The 10,671-nt window shown below is 28.6% G+C and overlaps 1 long non-coding RNA gene across 3 annotated transcripts; it reads right to left on the bottom strand.

Annotated features, from left to right (window-relative positions):
- Positions 1-6,634: 6,634 nt before the first annotated feature.
- On the bottom strand, positions 6,635-10,124 carry LOC101503548 (uncharacterized). Of its 3 annotated transcripts, XR_003473387.2 has the most exons (5): positions 9,737-10,124; positions 9,211-9,281; positions 7,691-8,947; positions 7,274-7,488; positions 6,635-7,138 (listed from the first exon to the last, which is right to left on the bottom strand). It is a non-coding gene; the product is annotated as an uncharacterized lncRNA (long non-coding RNA). The 3 variants fall into 3 exon arrangements; XR_003473388.2 differs by lacking the exon at positions 9,211-9,281; XR_012163501.1 differs by having other exon boundaries at positions 7,691-9,281.
- Positions 10,125-10,671: the final 547 nt, after the last annotated feature.

Consider the following 10,671-nt stretch of genomic DNA (forward strand, 5'->3'; position numbering starts at 1 on the left):
TAGAGATGAGAATTTTTTAGTATCTGTTGAATGAAAATTAAGAAAAATATATAAATGAAAGAGAGAGTACTATTTTTTTTCAAATTATATGCATTATCAATGTCATAAATGCATAGTGAAAGATATAACATTAGTGCAAATAGTATTAATTAAATGGTACAATAGAAAGAAAAAAAAAATATTTTAAATTAAAATAGTCTTTCATTTTAGGACAATGTTTTTTTGCAAATGAATCAATTATTGTGAGACATTTGGAGTATTGAATTTGTCGCGGCCTAAAATTTCGAGTGTTTATCGAATTCAATGGACTCGTCACCAAAGTTTTTATTTTAAAGTAGGGAAAACATTGGGAAACCCTTAAAAAAATTGGTCTTTGAAACTAAATTTTGAGTTCATGAATCAATTATGCGTAGGGAATGTATTAGCACCCTACGACATCCTTTAAAATACAGTTACTTATAATTAATTGTACATAATTAATATTAACTTAAATATATTTATTTCTCCTTATTATTAAATATGAATATCAATTATTTTTTGAAATAAATGCGTGTTTAGAAAAGAGAGAAAAAAAAATTAATATGCTTGACAAGAGTGTGATCTTACTCCTACATATTTTCTGGTGCGATGGAGAAATCAAAACTACGTAGTTATTGGGTAAAAAATGTGGATGTGTTGATAACCTTGAGTCTGATAAATTGATGTTGATAAAAAATTTATTATTTATTTGAATTTGGTTAAGAAAGTTTAATATCACCAAGTTGTTACAACTCATCATTATTAATTAGAGCTTAAGATCGTCAAGTTGTCGCAACTCAAACATAGTAAAACCAAGTTTGGCAAAATGTAACATTTCAACCAACCTTTTAGCCACATTGATTTTGAATAACATAGATGTTCATTCTATTAAAGATGATAATAATAAATTAGAGAATGGATTTTGAATGTCTATGATTTTAAAAAGTGGTTGATGTTAAATGTACTTAGTCCATAATTTAAATAAAAGAATAAAATGACAGTTATTATAACGCTGAAAGAATTTAAGAAAACTGAAGAAAAAAAAATTAATATGACCTGTAACAAAAACTAAAATGCTTATTTTACTGTAAACAAAATTCAAATTAGAGATAAACATCAATTTAATTCCTTTTTCCCCTTGTGTTGAAACCTTCTTTGCACGTATATAAGTAGTATTGCATATTTGAATAAAAAAGAGTTTTGTTCTAAAATGAGGGGTTAAATTGAGTGAGAGTAAATTTCTTTGCATGCATGACTAAATGAGATTTCATGAGTTTGTTTGAAACTGGGTTTTGATTATGAATTTCTCAAGAAAGTTGTGTTTTTTTTTTTTTTATTTTCTTGTGTTTTGGTGATTATTTTTAAATTGGATGAAATAATAGTTCGTTGCATGAATAAATGGTTCTATTTTATGACTTTGTGAGTGTTTGATCTTGTTTAGTTTAGGTATCATGTTATGTTTGAGGTTATGGGTAAAACATTATGGGAACACTTAAGTTTTGTATGCATGAAATAGGCAAAATTGGGCAAAATTTTGTATTATGTTGTGTTGAAATTTGTCCAATATCACCAGGAGACTAGAGGGCTCGCCAAGCAAGCTTAGTCTTAAAACAAAAAATATTTCATTTTTGTAAAATATCGCCAGGAGATCAGAGGGCCTGTTAGCTAAGCTAAGTTTGAAACAAGAAGTGTTTCACTTCAGTAAAAAATTTCCAAGCGATGGACATGTCTTATAGACGAAAATTGCCATTATTTACTTTAAACTAGTATGTTTTATTTTTCTTGTGTTGTACTGTTATAAGCTTACGTATGTATATTAAATGTGATAATTGTTTATTATAATTACTTTTTTATATTTTCTTACTATTTATATTTATGGTCAATTATAGTGTGTTTCAATTTGGAATACTAAGTAACATAAGTAACATAATAGTATTTAGGATGCTAAATATGGTCATGGCCAACAATCAACCTTACTCAAAGGTCAAGATTGCTCTGATGACTAACACTAGGGTGATCTTGATTCATAGTTATGAATTTAAAGATGTATATGCACCCTTTAATATATTGGAATCAAAGTCAGTCACTATGTTTTCAAAAAATGAATACTATTATTTTTTAAATCATCTTCCCATTTTTGGAACTCGTTGAGATTATCATCTCACCTCTGTTATTTCATTTTTTTTTTATTTGCATCTTTTAGTTCTTTTGATTTTATCTTTACTTTTGGGATGTCTGTATTCCTAAGTTAGACAACAAAACTTTGTAATACTTTACAAACTTATGACTTTACTAACGACTGTTAAGGTTGCTTCATTTTATTAAATTGTGATTATCTATATTATATTCTAGATAAATAATGTAGGGTGTTACATTTATTTGTCCATTTGTTATTGGAAGGTAGGAATTGCTAACGTGAGAGTTCATACAAGAGCTTTAAACATTTCTCGCCATAATTTGTTGATAAAAATTCATATTTCTATTATTAACAATAATGTTGAATGTGTCATGCAAGCGATATATCTTAGTGAGGAAAATGTTTGTCAAGGGAGAAGTTGATGGACTATGGGAAGTGTGATAAAATGATCAAATATGGTGATATATTCCACAACTACCAAAATAATGGTCTTGTTTGCATATATAGGAAGGTAGATAATCAAATCCATGAAAATTTTGTCCCATTATTTTCTTGGTGTGTGTAGAGGTTGTAGGAGACTGTAGGGTGCGTGAGTATCATATTTATTGTATTGAAAGATAACTCAATTGAGCGCGAAATATTTAACAACTGCATGCAATATATGGCCAATAAAAATTGGTTGAGAGTCGTGTCAAAGTAGCCTTAGTAACTACGAGACCTCTCAAAGGTGAGGAGTGGAGTTCTTGACGGGAGTTAGGTATGAGCCTTGAATCTTTAGGAACAAATAATATGTCAAAAATACAACAAGTCAAAACGATGGACGAATATTCTTGAGGTGTGGGGGTCTATGAGGGTTTTGGGTAGGATTTTCTGATCTTCTTTGTTTTCACATAAGTATTCTTGGAGTTTTTTTTGTAATAACTAAGTTGGTTTGAAGAACTATGATCCCTATCTATTTTGATTATAACAAAAACTATTTTCTGAGAACAATTTCAAGTACTAATGTTTAATTTAAGTGTGTAGTTCTTAGATCATATAAATGTTAAGTGCTTTACGCTACATCCTCTGATGTTTGGACAAGTTACAAGAACATCAAGATTTCACTCTGAAAACCACATTCTAAGTCTGATGAACACACATTGAAACGTGCCTCTAGTGATTTGTTGTTGCAAGCAATGCACTGTTTATTTTGCCTTTGATAATTGTGTCAAACAAATGATCATCTGCCTCTGATTAGTATGACACACATTTGATCGTCTACTTATGATAAATGTCTGACTCTGATGAAAAGTCAATGCTTTGACATAAAGTAAACACTTTGAAGAAGACAAATTTTGTTATGCTCTGCTCAAGATATTGACCTTGTCATTTGTCTAAAGGTTCGTGTGACATACTATGATCATGATATCCTCTGTTCTTCCTATCTCTATGTCAAGATACACATAATCAGTTTATAAATCTATCACTAGGATAAATTTGGAGAAACTTGAATGGTGAATCAATCTCTAAAGATTTGATACAAAACTTTGTGATATATGTTGATTTCTTGCAATCAAAACAACAACAAGAAACCATAAATTTTCTTTATAAAAGGATGTGCAACCCTCATTGATAAACACGAACAATACCACAATAAGCAAGATACATCCGTCTCTGCACTCATGTACTTAAACCTATTATTTTATCTAAGTGTTGAGAGATTTTCACTTTATAAGACCATAGCATTGTAAACACACTCTTCTGAGAGTTATCCAAAAAACCCATAAACATATTTTATTTGTAACCTAGCCTAGTAGTGGCTACATTCATCAACATCTTGATTGCACTAAGCTAGAAGGTTGAGAAGACTTGAACATAATAAGGTTGACTAGTAGGTGCTCAGTGGATGTTTGATTCAATTGGTGAATTACTGGGTTAATTCATTCAGGTTAAAGGGACTCAACGTAGCTACCATGTTGATGGTGAACTATGATAAATTGGCTTATGTTGTTATGTGTTTATTGTTTGATCTGCTCTATTTTTAAAATAAAACACAATTTAGACCCCCCATTTCTTGTGTTTCTCATACTACATTTTTTTAGTGGGGAAAAAAATTAGGGAACTTTTAAGAGCAATATTGGGTTATAGAGTGGTGATATGAAGGCCATACCAAGCATCAACAACCATATTCTTTTCCAAATTTGTACAATCGAATTATTCATGAGTTAGGATAAAAAATTTGGTGATAGCCTCTATAAGCTCTTACTCAAAATGTGGTACAGAAAAAATTAGTTTTTTGCCTTTGCGAACACCGCACAAAGACAAAAAGGCAAACACTACCAGAGCATGATGACAAACAAATTGTCACACTCAAATTACAAAATCAAAGAGAAACCACGGAATAAAAACTAAATATATGCAAAAAAACATTTATTTAAATAATATGAGATAAAAGAAATTAATAAGATGGACAATATCTAAATCCAAAAAATGGTCCTAAATCACTCTTATAATAGATGAAGAAGAAGAAAGAATATATGTTTTTTTAGGAGATAGAAGACCTTTTGTTTGGTTTTGAAAGTATAATTTAATTTATGATGTATTTATCCTTACTACCATAAATATAAAGTTGAAGATATTGAATTGAGATTTATACAAGTAGTATTAATTAGAGATATAATTGAGAAAAAATTCAAATTACATTAGAAATTAAAAGAATCCTTTACTCTAAGAAATTTTTTTATAAATTATTTGATATCGAAGAAAAAATTGTTAAGTACTAATACCTTGAAGAAAAAAATTATTTAAAATTTAAACATAATTTAAATAATTAAATATAAAAAGTTAAATAGAATTAAATAACTGGATTTAGGGTACCATAACAAAACTTCCAACTACGAGAGTGTTAACTATTTTTTTTCTTTTTAAATAAGTATCTTATTAGAACATCCTCAATTATAATATCTTAAGGAACTCACTTTATGTTTTTGAGTGAGTCAACTCAGATTTACAATACCTACAAAATTTTTAATCTAATAAAATATTTCATCTCTAAAGTCATTTAACATAAAACATTATTTTTATTTTTAAAAAAATAAAATATTATTTCTCTATCATCAATATTTTATATTCACTCTCTCAATTAAACACTTTTAAATATATATAAATAATATTTTAATGCTATGAATTCCACTTTTAAAATTTCTTAAATATACAACTTTAATCAAATATCACATTTGACATACTAAATAATATTTTAATATTAAGATACCTCAAAAATACTCTTATAACATTCATAGTAAAATTCTTGTTAGTAAATTTTTAAACGAATTTCATGTATGTAAATAATTTATTTTATAATTATAACATTTAATAAAAATCATTCTCTATATCATTACTTAAATGAGTTCAACAATAATGTCAAAATAATTAACCTTTTAAATTTGTTTGAGACCGACATAGTACAATTTATTAGCATGACCCACGTAAAAGAAAGATCTTGGTAAGGATTTGGGCAAAGCGAATAGTATTATAGTATGTGGATGGAACGTGGTTTCTTTGACGTGAGCTTTGTCGGTTCAAACCTTCACTACTAGTTGCTGGATGCATTGCTGGCATTTAACAGCCTTTTCAATATAAATTTCCTCGTTTTCACATATGGAGAGTGTTGGAGTCTACACCAAGTACAAAATAGCAATATGAATAGAATTCTAGTTTGACTTTTTGTGTCCAGCAATAAATGGGTGCCAAATTTATACTGCCACCAATTTTGTCATGTTTCTTTCTTTGTTTTCACAATCAAGTTACAACTTACGATTGTTATTAATTTCTTTTGCAAAAATAAAATTTCTTTTAAAATACTTTTATTATTATTATTATTATTATTATTATTATTATTATTATTATTATTGTTATTCTTGTTATTCTTGTTATTATTGTTATTATTATTATTATTATTATTATTATTATTATTATTATTATTATTATTATTGTTATTATTATTATTGTTATTATTGTTATTATTATTGTTATTATTATTATTATTGTTATTATTATTATTATTATTATTATTATTAATTATAAGTATCTCTCTTATTAGTAATAATTAGTGTACTTGAGTCTGTATTCTATACGGATAAAAAAACGTAATTATTTTAATGTAGATTAAGAAATCTAATGTAATAGTAATATTATTATAAAGTTTAACATATATGCACTAGTGCAATTAAACCTTGTTACATCGGTTTCTATGTAGATGTTAGATCGGTTACTTGTCTGATCCAACATCAAACGTGTTGTAATAAATAGTTAATTATAAAATCAGCTAAAATGACAGATGTAACAAGTCAACATTTAAAATTGATTTATTACATCAGTTAAATTTGACTCAATCTAACAAGTCAAATTCAAAATTGATTTATTACATTGGTTAAATTTAAACCAATCTAACAAGTTATATTCAAAATTTAACTAAATTTCATACTTCCTTCATTATAACAATTAATAAATTAACTAAATATCAATTGAATCGTAGCATTGTCATTCATTATTCTACCTTGATACAAACTACAATGCTCCTTAAAAAAAGTCTCAAAATAGTTATGACCATGATCATATCCATACAATTGTGATTTTAAGCATCCAGTAAGCCGATCCCAAAATAACTATGATCATATCATCCTTTTGCTACATCTTTTGAACATGGAATTAAATAGATAGTAATAAATGTAAGGACACCAAGCAAGAATAAATTAAACAACTTACTACAACATACAAAATTGTTATCCTTGAACTTTGGAACAAATACACAAACGTTAAAATCTTTAGCAGAGCACTAAACACCAAACCTTTCAAACTTCATTTTCCCTTCATCTAAGATATTGATGGCATTCCTTTTCTTGGAGCAATTAGTAGCATCTTGAAATCACGTATGTTGATTAAATTGAGCAGTAATTCGAGCCCGCAGTTCGTCCAAACACCACCTTTTTCCGCTCTCTCTATCACCTGAAAATAGTAAGGACCATTGTTTCTCAAATATATTGCAGTGTAAATAGAAACTATTGACACCACCTAAAAATTGGAGAAATTAAAGGATTGCCTAAATAAAATTTCAAAAATCCATAACTTAGGTTCACTTACCAAATATCTGCCATATAAATGGGTGCTCGAAAGTGTTGTAAGAGCATTTTTTGCCTCCTGCTGAGTAACATACTCCACAAAAGAAAAGTCTCTATGATTTCCAAACTTCATTGGCAACCTTAAGATTTTAATATGCACGGTTTGGAGCCATCAAATATGACTAAAAGGAAAACATTTGAATACTTGCACCAAACAACTAATTGTACATATTCTGGCTGAAATGAGCAAAATAAAATAGTACATTAAGATGAATTTTAACTAAAATCAATTTGCAAACAAATTATCTATAATTTAACCAATGATTTATAAGTTATAACCAGAGAGACATAGGGAAACAGAACTAGAGAAGATAGCAAAAACCAAACCAATTATAACAATCTCTGTTTAAAAAAGCTGAATGCACATTTGACATTTCACCTTGAGCAATCTATGATGTCGACTTCTGCCGACGGTGAGTTTTGAATCAAAAAGTCCACTATGCCATTGGGTGTGGGTGAAATGGTTCTGATCCTGCTTTAAATTCTTTTTGAAACTTGGCAGTTCTCAGTGTCATGGATAATCCATATGAAAGTGGTTTTAATTGTACTTTAAGTGATTTCAAGTTACACAAGGAAGTGAGCTTATCCTTCAATAAATCGGGAATTAAGGAGAGAACCTGAACAATGAGGGATGAGGGTGAGGTAGGACTAGTTTGATACAATTCAATTGATTTTTGACAAAAGTTAGAAACATGAAAAATAAAAAAAAAAATAAAAAATATTGGGTCAGAATTCCAAAGATATATATGAATAATTCATTGTGAGCTGTATAATAATATATTAGCCACACTTCTAAGAGATGCGAGATGCACAACACTATTTGTTTGAATAAATACATACACACAGTCCCTTCATTTTGCAGGCTTAGCAAACAATATAATAAATTAATCAAGCAAGTTCCAACGAAACCATATACAAGAGGAAAAACTTAAATTAATTTATCTTTTGTGTACTAGCTAGTGGAGACCCTATTAGATTTGATCACTTTGTCTTGTTTTATTAATCACTACTTTAATTTCTCAATAAGTCATTGACATTAAAAAAAAAACATATCTTTGCTTGACCAATTCATTTTTTTAAGATGAAGCCTTAACATGCATTTACATATATATAATCATAATGATCTAATCATATAATCTAGTATAATATCCTAAACATTTATCCTTTGATCAAGGTGGAAAGTTTCATAGAACATCAAGATGCATGCATTATCCAAGGGAAACACCAAAACCAACCAGCTGCATGTTCTTCAGGAACAGCTTCAAGCACAAGTCCTTCTAATGAGGCTAATATTAGTATAGCTCCATTACAAAGATTACCTATACTTCCAAAACCACCTAATAAAACAACTAATTCAGATATACACAACAAACCCTCCACTTCTATTTTGCTATTTTGATGTATACTATTGTCAACATCCACTTCAAGAGATTGAATTTGAACTATCTTTGCTCCCGTGTTTTATTCAGTTTCTGTAATTGATGATGATGTCATGAAAGTAAGCTCAATCATTGAGGAACACTTTCCTAATAAATGACACGTTTCAAAATCTAAGCCTTCTCCTAGCAATAGTATTCATAAGGATTGGTCAAGGAGGGGTAAGCAAAATCAGCTCAGCAAAATCAATCCTAGTGCACTGGTGTATTCAAATAAAATAAACAACACGTTAAATTGAGTATTATGATTCAAGACTAACAAAAACTCAAGTTGCGCTAGCTTTGATATGGAGAAAGATATATCATCACAAAGTTTATTGTAAGATAAATCCCTTCAAATTCAATCCAAGTCTCTACCATTACTAAAAATACATAGTTAAGAAGCAAATTAATTCAACAATAACACAAACCATGTCCATTTGAGATGTAATAAATTGTAATAGTAAAAGGTCACATCACATACATGGATTGCAAGTTTCTTAAACCACCACTTGCTTGCAATATCTCAGCACCAAGGTCCAAGCTTGAAATTTTCTTTTATAAATAAACATGACAAAACATTAGAACTTAGCACCAAAATAAAAGTGTTGCTATTAAGAGATTAAAACAATCAATGTAAATAGACTCCCAAAGATACCACTGTTAGATAATCATATATGATTTTCTTAACTACGACATCACATTTTGAACTAATACTATGTTAAAACTTAGTATTACAAGATGTGAAATGGCTTGAAACAATCACCTTGTTACAATTTTAGTGAAGGGTGCTTACTTCTAAAGATAGTAAGTCTATTAAACACAAACATTCCAATGTTTTAATGTCCAGTTGATACTTGTTAGGATCGTTTCTATCAATCTTGAAAGTAATCACATACACTATTAATGTAGCTAAGTTAGCTATACAAACTTTTTGTTAGTTACACAAGCATTAAAGCCTCATGAATCACGGTGAAAAAAAAAATCAAATAAGAACCTAGATTGTGTACCTTATTTTGTTGTTTCAAATCACCAACTTAGAACTTCAAGGAGTCTATTGCCGCTACATCTTCCAATGACTAAGGTAATTTAATGAAATACAACCGAAATAAAAGAAGGAATGGGATGGGTAGGTTTAACCCTATGTGAAGCAATGAAACCCATTCACAAAGCAAAATTGCAAAGCAAAATCCCAATACTAGGGTTTTTGTGAGGCCACCAAAAGTGAATATATACAACAGTGGAGAAAGAAGAATCATCTACCATGGTGGAGGAACTCTTATAGCGACAACAGAAGAAAAATAATGGCGGCGATGGTTCACAACGTCTGCAGAGAGAGAAAGATAGAAAGGAATTTTACGCGCGAGATTTTGGACTCATCCGCGAAAGAAAGTTGAAAAGTGTAGTTGTGAAATAATTTTGGATTTTAATATTCAAAAACTATATTTTAATACACATGTTAGATTGGTTCTATGAGACACGATCTAATAACGTTTGGGTTAATTGCAAAAATGCCACCGCCTAATTTCTTAGATTGGTTGGGAAATAACAGATTTAATATTCCTCTAATATCCCTGATCTAATAAGGTTAAATTGTACTAGTGATGTAGTGACATTTTAAAAGAATTTAACATTAACATTTAATAAGAGTTATTTATTTTTAATTTAAATATATTTTTAGTTTAATATATCACTTTTTTATTTTAGTTTTTATAAATTTTTTTGTTTAGATTTAATTCTTTTAAAATCAAATACGTTCGACTTTAGTTCATAACGTCAAATCAATATTATAAACAACTAGCGCCGAAAAACGTAATCCTATAAATGCATACCAATATATCCTATTTTATAATATATTAAAAATTAAAATATTTTATATTATTAATTAATAAGTCTATTAATTATTATTTAATAATTAGTGTTATTTTATGAAAAATCATGAATA

This window comes from Cicer arietinum, chromosome 6 (assembly GCF_000331145.2).
Source record: "Cicer arietinum cultivar CDC Frontier isolate Library 1 chromosome 6, Cicar.CDCFrontier_v2.0, whole genome shotgun sequence".
Classification (NCBI taxonomy): Eukaryota; Viridiplantae; Streptophyta; class Magnoliopsida; order Fabales; family Fabaceae; genus Cicer; species Cicer arietinum.